This window comes from Pogonomyrmex barbatus, unplaced genomic scaffold (genome assembly GCF_055798465.1).
Source record: "Pogonomyrmex barbatus isolate J1 unplaced genomic scaffold, ASM5579846v1 scaffold5, whole genome shotgun sequence".
Classification (NCBI taxonomy): domain Eukaryota; kingdom Metazoa; phylum Arthropoda; class Insecta; order Hymenoptera; family Formicidae; genus Pogonomyrmex; species Pogonomyrmex barbatus.
Window position 1 is genome coordinate 8,206,592 of NW_028297149.1, and position 14,083 is coordinate 8,220,674.

Here is a 14,083-nt window from a genome sequence, read left to right on the forward strand (position 1 = left end):
ATGTTACTTATGAAATTATTTTTTGATCGATTTTGTATCCCGCAATCTAAAATTAATGTAAATTAAAATTTTATTCGCTTCTATCTCGACATTTTCAATTCATTATTATATATTTTTACTATAACATGATAGAATCTTTAAAAGGCTATTACAATTGTTGTTATTGTTGTTGTTGTGTCGTCGTTGTTGTTATTTTTATTAGACAACCTTAGGCCGTCTTATGACTATGCGTCAATATATAATGAACATTCAAAATTATTCCATTAAATTTCAAAATTCCAAAGTTTCAAAATACAAAATTTGCGAAGCAATTTAAATGGAAAATTTCGCATGGTAGTTCGATGATTATTTATCACATTTCAGTATTGAGAAAATATGCCTTATATCTTGTTAATATGCATATCTCAATATGAATATAAATTCACACCACTGATTAAATTTATTAATAAATACATAAAAGTATATTATTCATTTATTATTCTGGAAAAGAATATTCCTTGTATATGTGTATGTGTGTCATAATAATAATACATATTTTACCTCGTACATATTTTAATAGCTTTTAGTATGCATTAAAGAATCATGTTTACACCAATATGCAAAAATGTAATTAATCTTTTAAAATAATTCAGAATGTATTATATATAATCGAATATATTAGTAATGATTCACTAGGTACTCAAACTTATGATTCAATGAAGCGTAATGTGATGCAACTTCAGTTTTTATATGAATGATTTATCCTCCAAACATATTTAAAGCTTGAGATATAGACAAAATAAAATATTTTGCAAATTGTAATATCTTTTTTATAATAAAAATTATATTACATAACAAAAACTTACATTATCTTATGTTATTTTGGATTTTTTAATATAATATTATTAATGTAATATTATTTTTAACATATAAAATATGTTAATGATCATGCAATTAATTTAAAACATTATAAATTAAATAGAATTATAATAATATTTTAGTTTTAAATATACATTTAAATATACATTGTTTACTCTAAGTAAATTTTAAATAATTCATTTTTCTTTTTAAATTCTTCTAAGTTTGCTAATATAATTTAAAAAATAATAATTTTGCCAAAATATTTATCTGTAATATAGAATATAGATTTAATAATATAATATATTGTTTTATAATATTAATTTTTTTCCCCAGATTTTTTCCCTAGCAAGACTAATAAATATTTTTGTTTTAAAATAGTTTGTGTTAAAAATAAATTATTCTATATAAGCTCAATAAAGTTAAAAGTAAATTTTTTTTTACAAAAATGCTGTTATAGTAACAAATTACGTAATAAATTACTTTTTATTTTAAACATTTTCATGAAAAAAAATCACGTTTTCTGAATCATTTCAATTATACAATACATCGATATTTTTGTCAATCTGGAAAAGACCTAACACAAAATAGTTACCATTTTTAGAATACTAATCTGCCAAGAATCAATTTATATATTGATATATTTAGCATATTTGATGTTGTTATTATTATCGTAATATTTTTTTTTAAATAGATCATGAAAAAAGCTTTTCTATCATAGATTCCTTTCAAATGAATTTATACGCATACATATATGTGTACATTATTCTTTTCAAAAAAAGGTCATCAAAAATTTAAAATGGTTAGCCGAAAAGTTAGAGGTTCAAAAAGCCAAAATATTCGGTCAAGAACTAAAGATGGCAACTGTGCCTGTCACTATAAATAAGATTTTTTTAGTGCTTAAAAAAACTTATAAATTATAATAACTACTTCCAAGTATCAATTCTTCCACAATCAATGACAGTTACAGAATATTTGTTATATATTGATATGCTTATATATTGCAAAATTTGCTCCTGCCAAACGCAATAATAAACACATTATTAAAATATTAATTTACGTTTATCTATTATAATAAAGATAAATATATATAAATTCTCATTAATCCTGACGCAGTAGTAACGATTATATCAGAGTGCATCAAAATGCGTTTGTATCTTATTTAAACAACAGATCTCTTAATTAAAATATTTTCATGCATCCTCTGCAATAAGCTTTTGCCATTAAATAAAATAGCTTTATGTTATTATTATATCTTTAATCCATAGTAATTGTGATTAATTATTAAGAGTAAAACATATTAAGAGTAAAACACGTTTCTTAATTTTTCATAAAACTTTATACTTTAATTATATTTTTTATTTCATACTGCAAATAAAGTTCCCTTGATAATGTGTTATATAAGTTTATCATATATCGATTAAGTTATATTTATATATATATTCTTGAAAGTTTTGAAAGTTCCAAAACTTAACATGCGATGACAAGATTAAAGTTAAACTATTAAAATTGACATTGTATACATTAAGGATACCTCAAAAATGAGTTCCGTGCCAATATATTGTTTAACCAATGAAGTTTAAACTTTGTCTTAAATTTAAATTTAGAATAACACAACTCTATGTTCGACGTATTTGTTTTGTCATCTTTTATTCATTTCTTCCGTTAAATTCTTCACCTTGCAAGACAATTTACTTTTAGAAGAAGAGTCGGATCAAGTTGTTATTCGGAACGGCTATTTTAATTTAAACTTCCATTCAAGAAGAAGCACGATTATTAAGTAAATACATATATATTTATTTAAACTTTGCACTCTAATGCTGCAGCAAGAAATATTCAGGTTACATGTATATATCTATAAACTATATGAAAACATCTGTCGATAATAAGACTTACGATCAATTTCGCAAAAGCTTCTTCCTGCTCTTTGCGCCGGAACTGTTTAATATACGTACGGTTATAAATAGGAAATTGCATCGAAACCGCATGCAAGGAAAAGTCAAGTAACTTTATAATCGCAGACAAAATTCTGATGTTCAAAATTGTAAAAATTTAATACTAATAAACTAAAATAAAAAATTTATAAAATTTGTTGTTTCAAAACTTCTTTCGAAACATACTTTTTAAAGAAAACAAATTCAAGTGATTTTTTTTAGTTGTAAGCAATATTAGTCTTACTTACATTATTGTATGAACGACTTTTTAAATAAGATTTTTATTAATATTTATCTATTAATTGTTATTATTTTTTATTAAGTTGTAATTGTTATGATAAAATCACGGTACATAGACGTAAAAATATTTTATATGTATAGCTCTTTTAATTGTGTACACGTGTGCACACGTAAAATCACATTAGTCACTTTTCATAATAACCAAATTAATGATATACGTAACAAGGTGTACACTCTATTATTGCATGCAATAAACTAAATTAATTACATGATTAAGCGGCTTAATTAGGGATTAATTACGATTACAGATTGGCATTATGACGACTGGCAACGGATTATTAATCTGTGAAGTTCGTAAAAAAAGTATATATAAAACATACGACTAATATTCACGCAATTCATACACGACGCGCAATATACCTCGCCAACGATATATTGATTCATCAATATTGTTATCTGCCGGGGAAACAATTAATAGCGTTATGGAACGTGAAGATCAATTTTTGCTAATTTGTTCGAATTACAGTTACGAGACTAAAGTTCGTTGCAAATTTGATTTCAATATATTCGTCGGTTTCCGTATAAATATACGGAATAGCGGAATTACAATGTAATTATTGTTATTTTCGTATTTATTAATTCTAGCAGTACCTGCCTTCAAAATGTATGTGGTTGCGGTCTACTTACTCGGTAACACGCAATATGTCAACATGTGCACTGTCAATTAAGAAATTTCGATAAAACCTTTGACTTTAATTCATAACTAATTATAGATATTTGACTAGTTTATTTTGTAGTGAAGAAAATGCATCAAATTGAGCTCGCTAAGAAAATGCATCTATATACAACACAACTTCTGTTGACATAATCTTCGGTTACTGCTTTTATCGCGCGGAAATATTTACTTCTCTTTGATTGACGCCGCCTCACAAACATTAATTAATCAGAATAATGCATTATGCTGCATTGTTGGACTTCCTCCAGTTTGCTTACAGGCGAGAATTTTACGACCATCTGCCTTATTTTTTTCTAGCACAGTATAAATCTCTCTCAGACAGGTTTGGATATTATATAACAAAACTTTTTAAAAAGTATAAAAGTATAATTTTTATAAAAGATCATATAAAAGAGGTATTTAATATGTATAAATTGTACACGATAATGCAATATACATATATAAATTACATTATTACTTACAAATTAAATATAATACAAAATGATATACGTATTTAATGCTTATTTTTAAATAATAAAAATATATTCTCTTTTCTTACTATTTCATAATTTTATACTTTATCTGATATTTTTAGATAGAAAAAAAGTATTGCAATTATATTTGCATGCCTAAAAACATAGAAACGTTAAAAAAGAAGCAGAAATCAAAATAGTCAATTTCTAAATTAATAAAAAATTTGGTCAAATCAAATACTATTGAAATAGAAAATATTTGAAGTTAAAGATTTCGCAAAAAAATATAACCTTTCCCACTTAACATTCTTGTAAAATCAAACATTCTATTTCACTTCATAGAAGAGCGTAGCATAGATTGATATTTTGTCACCAATTTTATATACTCACAAGCTTTCATGTCGCTAGCATACATTTAATTTAACGCTCGTTTTTATTTAACTTAACGATTCTAAATATTTTGTCAATTGTACACTATATTTATGTTGCACCGATTGTTTATATAATCATCACACATCTGTGATTCAGGTTTAACTATGATTTGTAAAGCCACGTCTTTTCACTAGAATTACAGAAGCGATAATTTCACATTGGTTGACATTACGCCTCTACATAACAGTTCTACATAAACAGTTCGGTGATCGTCAAAGCAGATTACATGAGACATAGCTCTTTCTACATCCATCAGAATTAGTCTATGTCAATTAATAATGTCAATCGGTGATGCTAACCACTTAATGAATCATACTTGGCAAAAGAGATGAAATTGAATCAATCGCAAAATAAAAGCGTACAATTATTTTGATAATTAACAATTTCAAATACCTTCAAAATTATATTACATAGTTTTCATATTTTTTATAAGTTTCTTTTTTAGCACACCTTTTTATTTATTCTTTTCTCATTGCATTGTTTGTTTTTATTTGTTGCATTTTTATTTTGTCATCATTGACAGATAACATCATTGTTATACCATCACGGCCAACGTAAGCAATTGCTTGGGATCCAATGAGAAACTTCAAAACTTTGATCGAATCGACGATATAACTTTTTCAATTGATAGTTCATAAGATAGAAATTTCGCAATCGTTTTGTTCAATTTTTGCAAGTTTGAAAATAAAAAATCAAAATTGAGGAATCTAATCACCACAAACTCATCAAAAACTCATCAAAATATTATATTATTTTACTCTTACTCTAAGTGATGAAGTTGTATTTTTATAAAAAATTATACATGGATAAATAAATTTGAAGTTATTAAAAGTATACTATTACGTAAAATTAATATTAATTTATTATAAAATTTTTAAAAATATTTATTTATTATCTCTTACTTCAGATTTGGTTTTTGTGTAACCATAAAATACTAGTAAATAGACTTTTAGAATAATTTTTATAACATATGGAAATGGCAATTGTGATAAACCCATCAATCTTAACTTTTTCTTTAAGATATTGCATTAAAAATATTCTTCATTGCTTTTTTGGTAACATTAAAGTTATGTCACTTTGAACAAATGAAGAGGAAAGTAATAACGAAGTATTTTCCATTTAATCGACAAGGTTAAACGTAATATCACGAGGATGGCGCGATTTAATGATTTGTCGCTTTCGAAAATTAATTCAATTCTCTTCCACAGCGTTCAATATTCTTGGCATATTCCCGACAACTTCAATTTCCGGTAATTTCGAATCAAACGCAATTCTCATCGATTTTGCTCCGGGAGGAATGCGTTTCGTTTACAAAGTTTAACGTAAATTCCGATGTGCCACCCGAATTCACGCTACATCGATGATTCCGCAATCGTGCGCTACGGAAGAATCTAAAACGCGTATGAAACTTTAATGTCGAGTCAAGTTACTTTAATATTGTAACTTGATATGCATGAAATGTCTGTGAATTTGTCACAACATAAAGTTCACATGTCATAGCTTATTAGCGTATAAAAACATCTATAAAGATCATACAGAATTAATGCAAATTATTCTGAAAACAAAACGAGATAAAGATGTATATTTATCCTAGTGTCTGTTTTATTGAAGCTGTTTTTACAAGCAACGAGTTCGTAAAATTGACATGAATATAAAGACTGTTCTTTCCAACGTTAGTAAATATTGAATAACGATAAAATTAAGTCAAATCCAAGTATAAGCGATGCCACGTCCTCTTTAGGAAGGGGATTCAATATTTTATGTGTGTGCTGTTTTAAAAGGAAATATCTCATTTATCCCGTATTGAGATAGGGCTAGTGGGGCAAATCAGAAATCGATTGCGACAATATAGACCATGTAATACTCGAATTGTATGTTACTTTCACACAATGATGACACAATAATGTTTGCAATTTGCTATTGATACATTAGCAAATGACAAAGGGTCCTAATTTATAATTACACAATCGATACAATAGATACAATTGATATTCGCCTAATTATGTTAGCCCACATACTTGCATGAAATATGTTATAATTATCAAAGCCTAATTTAAGATTGAAGTCTATTAATCGCACATCTCATATTACCTATATTTCATTTAAAGTTATAAATAAATCCGTTTTAAGAAAAAAATAAAGAAAAATATTTGAAACCTATCTTATACTTTTAATAACTATTTGATTGCGTAACTATTACAAAACAATCTTTTATAAATCTTTAAAAAAAAACTTAGAAAAGATTAAAATTAATCAATCTAAGCGTAAGAGTGAATTAATTATCCTGGAATAAGTGAATTTTAAAAGTAACTTAATGAAAAAAAAATTAAAATTATGCTTATACTTATAGATAGCCTAATGACATAAGCAATAATAATTTACCTTTTTATTATTTTATTTCTCTTTAATTTTGATTTTATTATTATTATTTTATTATCGTGTTTTCATGATTCTATCGATATGTGTCAGAAATATTTATAACATAAAAGCGTTTATAAATTATAAATATTTATAAACATTTTTATGCACCGCAATTTTTACACGCGAATGAGTATATCATATATAATTTTTATCGTATTTTATTATAATGTATAAAATCTATGTTTTACTTACATTATAATTGTAAACTTACATTATAAATAACGATTACGTCAGTTTTCAAAGTAGTCACTATTTTACAATTAATATTTGCTTTAAAACATTTACAAAAATAATATTTAATACAATGTTGCAGTAAAAGATGCTGTTTTTAATATTTTTCTCGTTAAAACTGTGTTACACTGATTTTTATTGATTTTCTTATTATATTTTTGCTATCTACAAACACACACATTTTATTCTATTATTGTATTAATTATTCTGTTATTGTATTATTGTATTATATTCTTATATCTTTTATCGCTCAAATTACGAATTAAGTTTAATTATAAAGATTTAAAGAAATGCGCGCGTCCCGTATCTTTTAATGTTTATAATAATTGTATGCGCTTAAAGAGATATTTTCAAACCGTTATTAGATTTTCTTGTTAAGAGTATGCTAGCACGTATTATATACAAAAAAAATTTACATGACAATTTGTTATATAAGACAATTTGTTATATATGACTTTTGTTATATAAGATGCAAAAGCTCAATATTTCATGAGAAGCATAATATTGTGCAAAATTTTTCTCACGAAACATGATGCCATCTGAAGCTCCATGATGCTTTCACGGATTTATCATGGATGTTGCTTCTAAAGAAAGTTCTCGGTCCTTGATCCTTCTGCAAGAATCCCACTTGTCTCCATTATCATATTTTCATATGAAATTGCAACTATATAAGTCAATTACATTACATATTTGGCGACACATTTTCAATTATTTCAAATTTTTTATCTCGTGAAGTTTCAATCAATATTATTCCCTTATTATTAATAATTATATCATAATCTCTTATTAAAACTCTGAGTCATTAACTTGTCATCAACTTCACCTGTGTCGCCCGTTTCTTACATTCTTTACTCGGTCACAATGATCGATAGTACCCGTTTAAGAGTATAAAAGTAGTTAAAGTAGTTGATATCTTATGACTGTATATCTTCTTTTCAGACAAAAATCAGAAATTTTATTTTTTTAATAAAAAAATTAAATCATATTAAGTCATAAATTAAGTCATAATCAATATTATTTTATTTATTACAATTTTTATTTTAACATTTGCCAGATATAAATTTTAAGAAATGTTTCTTATGCAATTCGAGCCCAAGTTATTAAATATACTACTAATAAATATACTACTAAATATACTACTATATAAATATAAATTTGATCAATCCAGTCATTTTTGAAATCCAATAATCTCAGCTACTTGCAGTTATGTCAGTTCGCATAAAGATGCACTGCTGATCTCCTGCATGTTTACATCAGTGTTGGTACGAAATACAGTTAGTGTCTCTCGATATAAATAAATAATTCTAAGTTACAAAGTTATAATTAATTGCAAGCGTTGAATGAAATATTATCCAGTGTTAATAAATCGATAATTTTTATAATTATACATTCTATAATTATACATTCCAAAATTTTAAATATAATGCAAATAATCACATTTCGAAAACTAGAATTTTGATGTAAAGTATTGTAGTAATTTTTTGTAGTAATGCGCAAGTAAATAACTGCAATTGTAAGCGATTAATGTCATCATATCTTTTCACTACGACATTATAGATCGCTAAAAGAACATAAGACTCCAAAATAAACATTATGACAATACTGAGCTAACTTACGGACTGCTTATTATGAATTATTATGTGTATGAATTTATGGTTCTATTGCGTATTGTGTATGTATAAAGATGAAAGAATGTTCTCGAAATTTGTATCACTTTTAGCACACTTGCAATACAGTCACATATACGTTCTTTCTTTCTATGCAAACTGCTTCTTTGGCATACGTTAGGAATTTCGCATAGCTTTATGCGAAATTGCAACTCAAAAGGTATAAATTGCAATTTCATTCCGCAGTCTTGTCTTAAAGAGTTGAAATGACATGGAAATCCGCATGACCTAGTCACATGATCGCAGTGAATAAAAAAATCAAATTTCGGCGGACAACAGGCACGTGAGCTACGTGAGTGAGATAGAGAGCTCAGAAACGTCGACGCAATGGAAACGTGGATAAACGTCGCGTAAACGTCGAGTAAAAGAATGTGACGATATTGACGACGTTGCTTTTTAGATATTAGCTTTTAGATATTCGACTCGATTGACAGTAAAATGTATTATATGCTGTCGATGAAAGGCACGCAAAATTCTGTTTCTGACATTTATAAAAAAAGCTAAAAGATTGTCTTTGTATATTTTACATGCCGTACATCCTCAATCATTTATTACATAGAATTCAATTTTGAGGATTTTGTTACCGTTATAATCGATAAAGCTGACATTAGCGTTGATGAATTGCATCAAAAGCTTTTGTTCTAGAATTCAATTTTACTATTTAGGCTAGATATAAATTGACAATATTGGACTGTCTTTCTATCTTTATTAAGTATTAATAAATATTAGTAAGTATTAGAGATTGCATGATAACATGAAACATTGAGAGACAAAAGGTCAGGAACATCAATTTTATTAATAAAATTTTGGAGTACTTCATGTAATATCCTTTCAATATCTCAAATATCTATATTTTCCATATATGAGTGTCTCTCATGTGTCATTAACGCAAGAATTTTACCGTTTTCAATAATATTTAAAATTTCAAGAATATAACGTACTTTTGCATAACACAAAATCGATATTTTTATAAATATTATTTAATATAATGCTCACCTCTCTATGTATTTATTTTAAAATAATACTTTTAATTAATTTATTTTCGTTCAAAATATTAATAACTGATAACACCAACGTAATTTTTAATCTGTTGATTATAAAACCATAAAATTGAAATATGTATTCATATATGCATGTTTGTGTTATATTATTTGTAGAGATATTCGATTGTTTTCGCACAATATACACACATTTATCGCAATTCGTGTCAAATATATTTAAGTGAAGACAATGTCTCTCAAAGACTGGATTTATCGCCATCGTTAGTGACAGCTCTTTCATCACATCTCCAAATTACTCCTTGCGTGCTCGCAAGAAATTCACCCAAAATATAGAACTGAACAAAAATGAAGATTGTAATCTGATTTATAAAAAACAAACAACTGCTTGTATAACCGACATATTGTCTATATCTATGATTTTATTCCATTTATTACGAGAAATGCACGATTCTCCAATAACGTCATATCCCATTAATCCATAACTGTGAACACTTGTCGAAGTAATCGGTGCGAAAAAGATCTCAAATTCTATATTCTATTATAAGCCGCTTTTGTTTATTGATTATCATGCGAGTAGCTGCCGATTTATGGAATATTAAATTATTCTTTTATTTCTTCTAAAGCCGAATAAAATTGTTGATTTAAAACATTCGAATTTCAACATTCGATATCGCGCCAATCATAAAAACCATTTTTATAAAAATATAGAAATGCGAGTATCGCAAAATGAATAACTATATGTCGTTATTGATAAAATTCTACTTTATTGTTTAAATTTAGTGTTTAAATAATAATCGTCTAGTTTAATAAAAGTTTTTAAATAAGAGCATAAAAAGAAGATTGATGCGCTTAACATAAATAAAATAAATGTTCAAGCGAATGCTTTAGACATCTTTTTCCTATAACAACCTGCTGAACGTGATGACTGTCAAGATCTTCGTTTTTCATATAAAAACTTCCACTTCGACTTCATGGATCGTTATTTTAAAATAAGAAATAATGCAAGAAAGTAGAATAGACTCAAAGAAGATGCACAAGGAATATTAAGATAAAATATTCAAATATGTAGCAAAGGAAACGGCTGCTGAATTCGTACAATCAGTAAAAAGATCAGCGTATGAATCGCATAGAAAAATATCACTCGATATAAAATGCTATTATTATTGTAGAGGAAATTCTTCTCGGTTTTGTTACGGCAGACTAGTTTTTCGCGTTGAGATATCAAAAATACGCTAGACAGATAAAATGATAACGCAAAATGTGAACAAGACGAACAGACAATTTATTTCAAACTACAAAAATATATACGAGTGAATATAAGGCAGAGCAGAGCAACTAAAAGAATATACTACTAAAAAGCTGCAGTAGTAAATTATTAAGAGAAAGGAATGAAAGCTGCGTGCGTTCAACCGTAATGTCGCTTTTACAGAAAACGCTTGACAGAAAATCAACGTTTGTTTCTTCATTGTAGAACAACAATTGCGAAATATCCATCGCTTATGTCAACACAAAGTATCGTTGACTATTAATTTTGTACATGGTGCAGAGGGCACGCTCGATATGCATGTAATATACTCAAGAAAATGGGATGAAATATACGTTCTTGAATATACGTACTCGATATATGCTATTACAACACGTCGATATTTATCAGGTACAATACCTCGTGCAATATAAATGCAATAAAACGTAACGATGAATGTCGCGACTATTGTATGATATAAATTGAAACGAAATAATCTGATGATAATCTAACCGTGTTTCCGTATCATGAACAGTTAAAGGATACCCGCTAGGATGTCTACTAAGATTATGCGAACATGCTTAGCAGAATTTCCAACATCAGATCTTTTACAGGATAATAACTGAGAATAATTAAAGATATTTCGCGCATAAATCCTCCTAGCCGGATTTTGTTTAATCGCTACGGGCAATGTGTGCGATGCCGAGTTTAAATTACTCGGGTTGTCCAATGCCCTAAGGAAAAAGGGAATGGTCAAACTGTTATTCGTCACAGTAAGTCTCGAAACGTCCGTTCTGTTGAATTTCTCTTGAGACAATAAGTAGTAATGCTGCTAATTCTGTCGACTCCGCACGTGTTAAAAGAACTTTTTAGAGAGCATAAGTTTCATTATTTAAACAAAAGCTCAGGGGCAAAACTCAGAGACAAATCAATGCAAACGCGTCTTTTTTTAATGAATTTTCTTTGATTACCAGTTGTCGAGCTCACCCAATCATACTTTCATCACTCTTACATTACATAAATTTCAACAGATTTTTATATGAAAGTTCTGTCAAAATATTTAAAATAACCGATAAAATTACTTTGACTGACAATTTCATCACTAAAGATTTTCTTTCGGAAGAAAACTACAGAAAACAATTTCTCTTTAAAAATACATCTCAAGTAGTAAGCTGACATTATTTGTCATTTTGATGAAAAACACACATGACATCTAATGTCGTCAAAATAACAACAAATAACGTCAACTTGCTATCTGGGGTGCTTCTTTACCTAAAACTGCTTTCTAATTATTAGTACAGCAAAATATGCTTTTTTAATCAATTAAAAAAAAAAAATATATATATATATATATATATATTCAAATATATAAAAATATATATTTGAAATTTTTAAAAATATTTGAAAAATATTTGATAGAAGATACTCATATAACACAATTAGTGACTTTTATCTTTCAAAATACATTTATTTACCTGCTTATTTGATTTCACTTTCTTATAAAAATTCTAACCACTCTCTTATAAAAACTTAATTAAACTTAAATAAAAAATTAAAATATTATAATAAAAATGTGCATTTTTTATAAGTTTAGAAAATGAAAGAGTATTTTTTCTTCACATTCAAAATTAGTCGATTCTAGATATAATTCTAATGGATTCTTTGCTCAGATTAAAGTCATTTTAAATATATAAATATAAACATATTACTTAATTATTGTATAATAATAACGGTTCTACAAAATTTTGCTTTCCAAAATTATTCAACGAGAAATTCTTTATGCATAGAAATTATAGGAATTACATCACATGAGCAATTCCAGCATACGCAATGTACGTAGTCAGAATTAATTCAGTTAAAAAATAATAAAAAATTTACGTACGGTTAAACATTTTCTTTTCTTATTACAAAAATATAAATGGGTTTTTTACTAATACTGTTTTTATAACGCCTTGATATGTATGTCATTTTATTCTATTTAATTTCTGAATTTTAATTTTCTTGATTTTTAAATTATTCAAAATTTATCATATGGAAATTCACGTAATATTTAAGTAACATTGAAACGTTTTGTCGATAAATGACGAAGTTGCAAAAAATTTTCAAGTTTTACGTGCAAATAATGATAATCTATGATAAAACTTTACCACTTATTCTTTCAAGTGTAAGAAGATTATTTCCACTTTGGCTTACTTTTAAATTTTTTTTAATCTATACTTTATCCACTTCCACTTTGGCTTACTTCTAAATTCTTTTTAATCTATACTTTATTCAGAAATATTTTTTATATATAATACATTTCGTTATTATTGATAATTAAAGAAAAATGTTCAAGTATATTTGCGGATATTCCATTATTATTTTCTTGTAAACAATATTTTAATTAATCATATGTTTAATTGTTCACATAATTCTAATTTAATCTTATAAGTAAAGAGCTTCAAAGTGACATAGAAAGTGTCCAATGAAAATGCTATGAATATTTCAGTATCTCATACATACTATATGCATGTTACATTAAATCGTTACAATAGATGGTACACATCAAACATGAAAAACGATATTACTTACACTCTCTAAAATCTAAATATTTATTGAATCTTTACTGTATCTTTTTAAAACTAATTTTTGTAATGATAAAATAAAGTTAACATCTGATATCTAATGTCTAAATTAATTAATAATTTAATTTAAAAAAAAACAGATGAAGCAAAAAAGAGCGAAAACTACTTTGAAATTTTTCCAAAACTTATCTAAGGTAAAATAACTTTGATGCATTCTCTATAATAATTTTTGTTCTCTTTTCATGTCATTGTTGCGTGTTCTTAGACAAGCATTAATGGCGTCATATATGTCGTGCTACGAAGTATCCCAGAAAAAAATGATAAA

The 14,083-nt window shown here is 26.6% G+C and overlaps 1 protein-coding gene across 5 annotated transcripts in view; it reads right to left on the bottom strand.

Moving 5' to 3' along the window:
* The window catches only part of LOC105426347 (neuropeptide CCHamide-2 receptor), a 91,348-nt gene that overhangs the window by 7,075 nt on the left and 70,190 nt on the right, over positions 1 to 14,083 (bottom strand). Inside the window, exon 3 of one of the 5 annotated variants that reach the window (XM_011637528.2) lies at positions 7,808 to 7,896. The exons of the other annotated variants lie outside the window; for them this stretch is intronic. The gene's annotated coding sequence lies outside the window, so the exon portion shown is untranslated. The remainder of the gene's footprint in view (positions 1 to 7,807; positions 7,897 to 14,083) is intronic. 5 annotated transcript variants of the gene reach the window in all.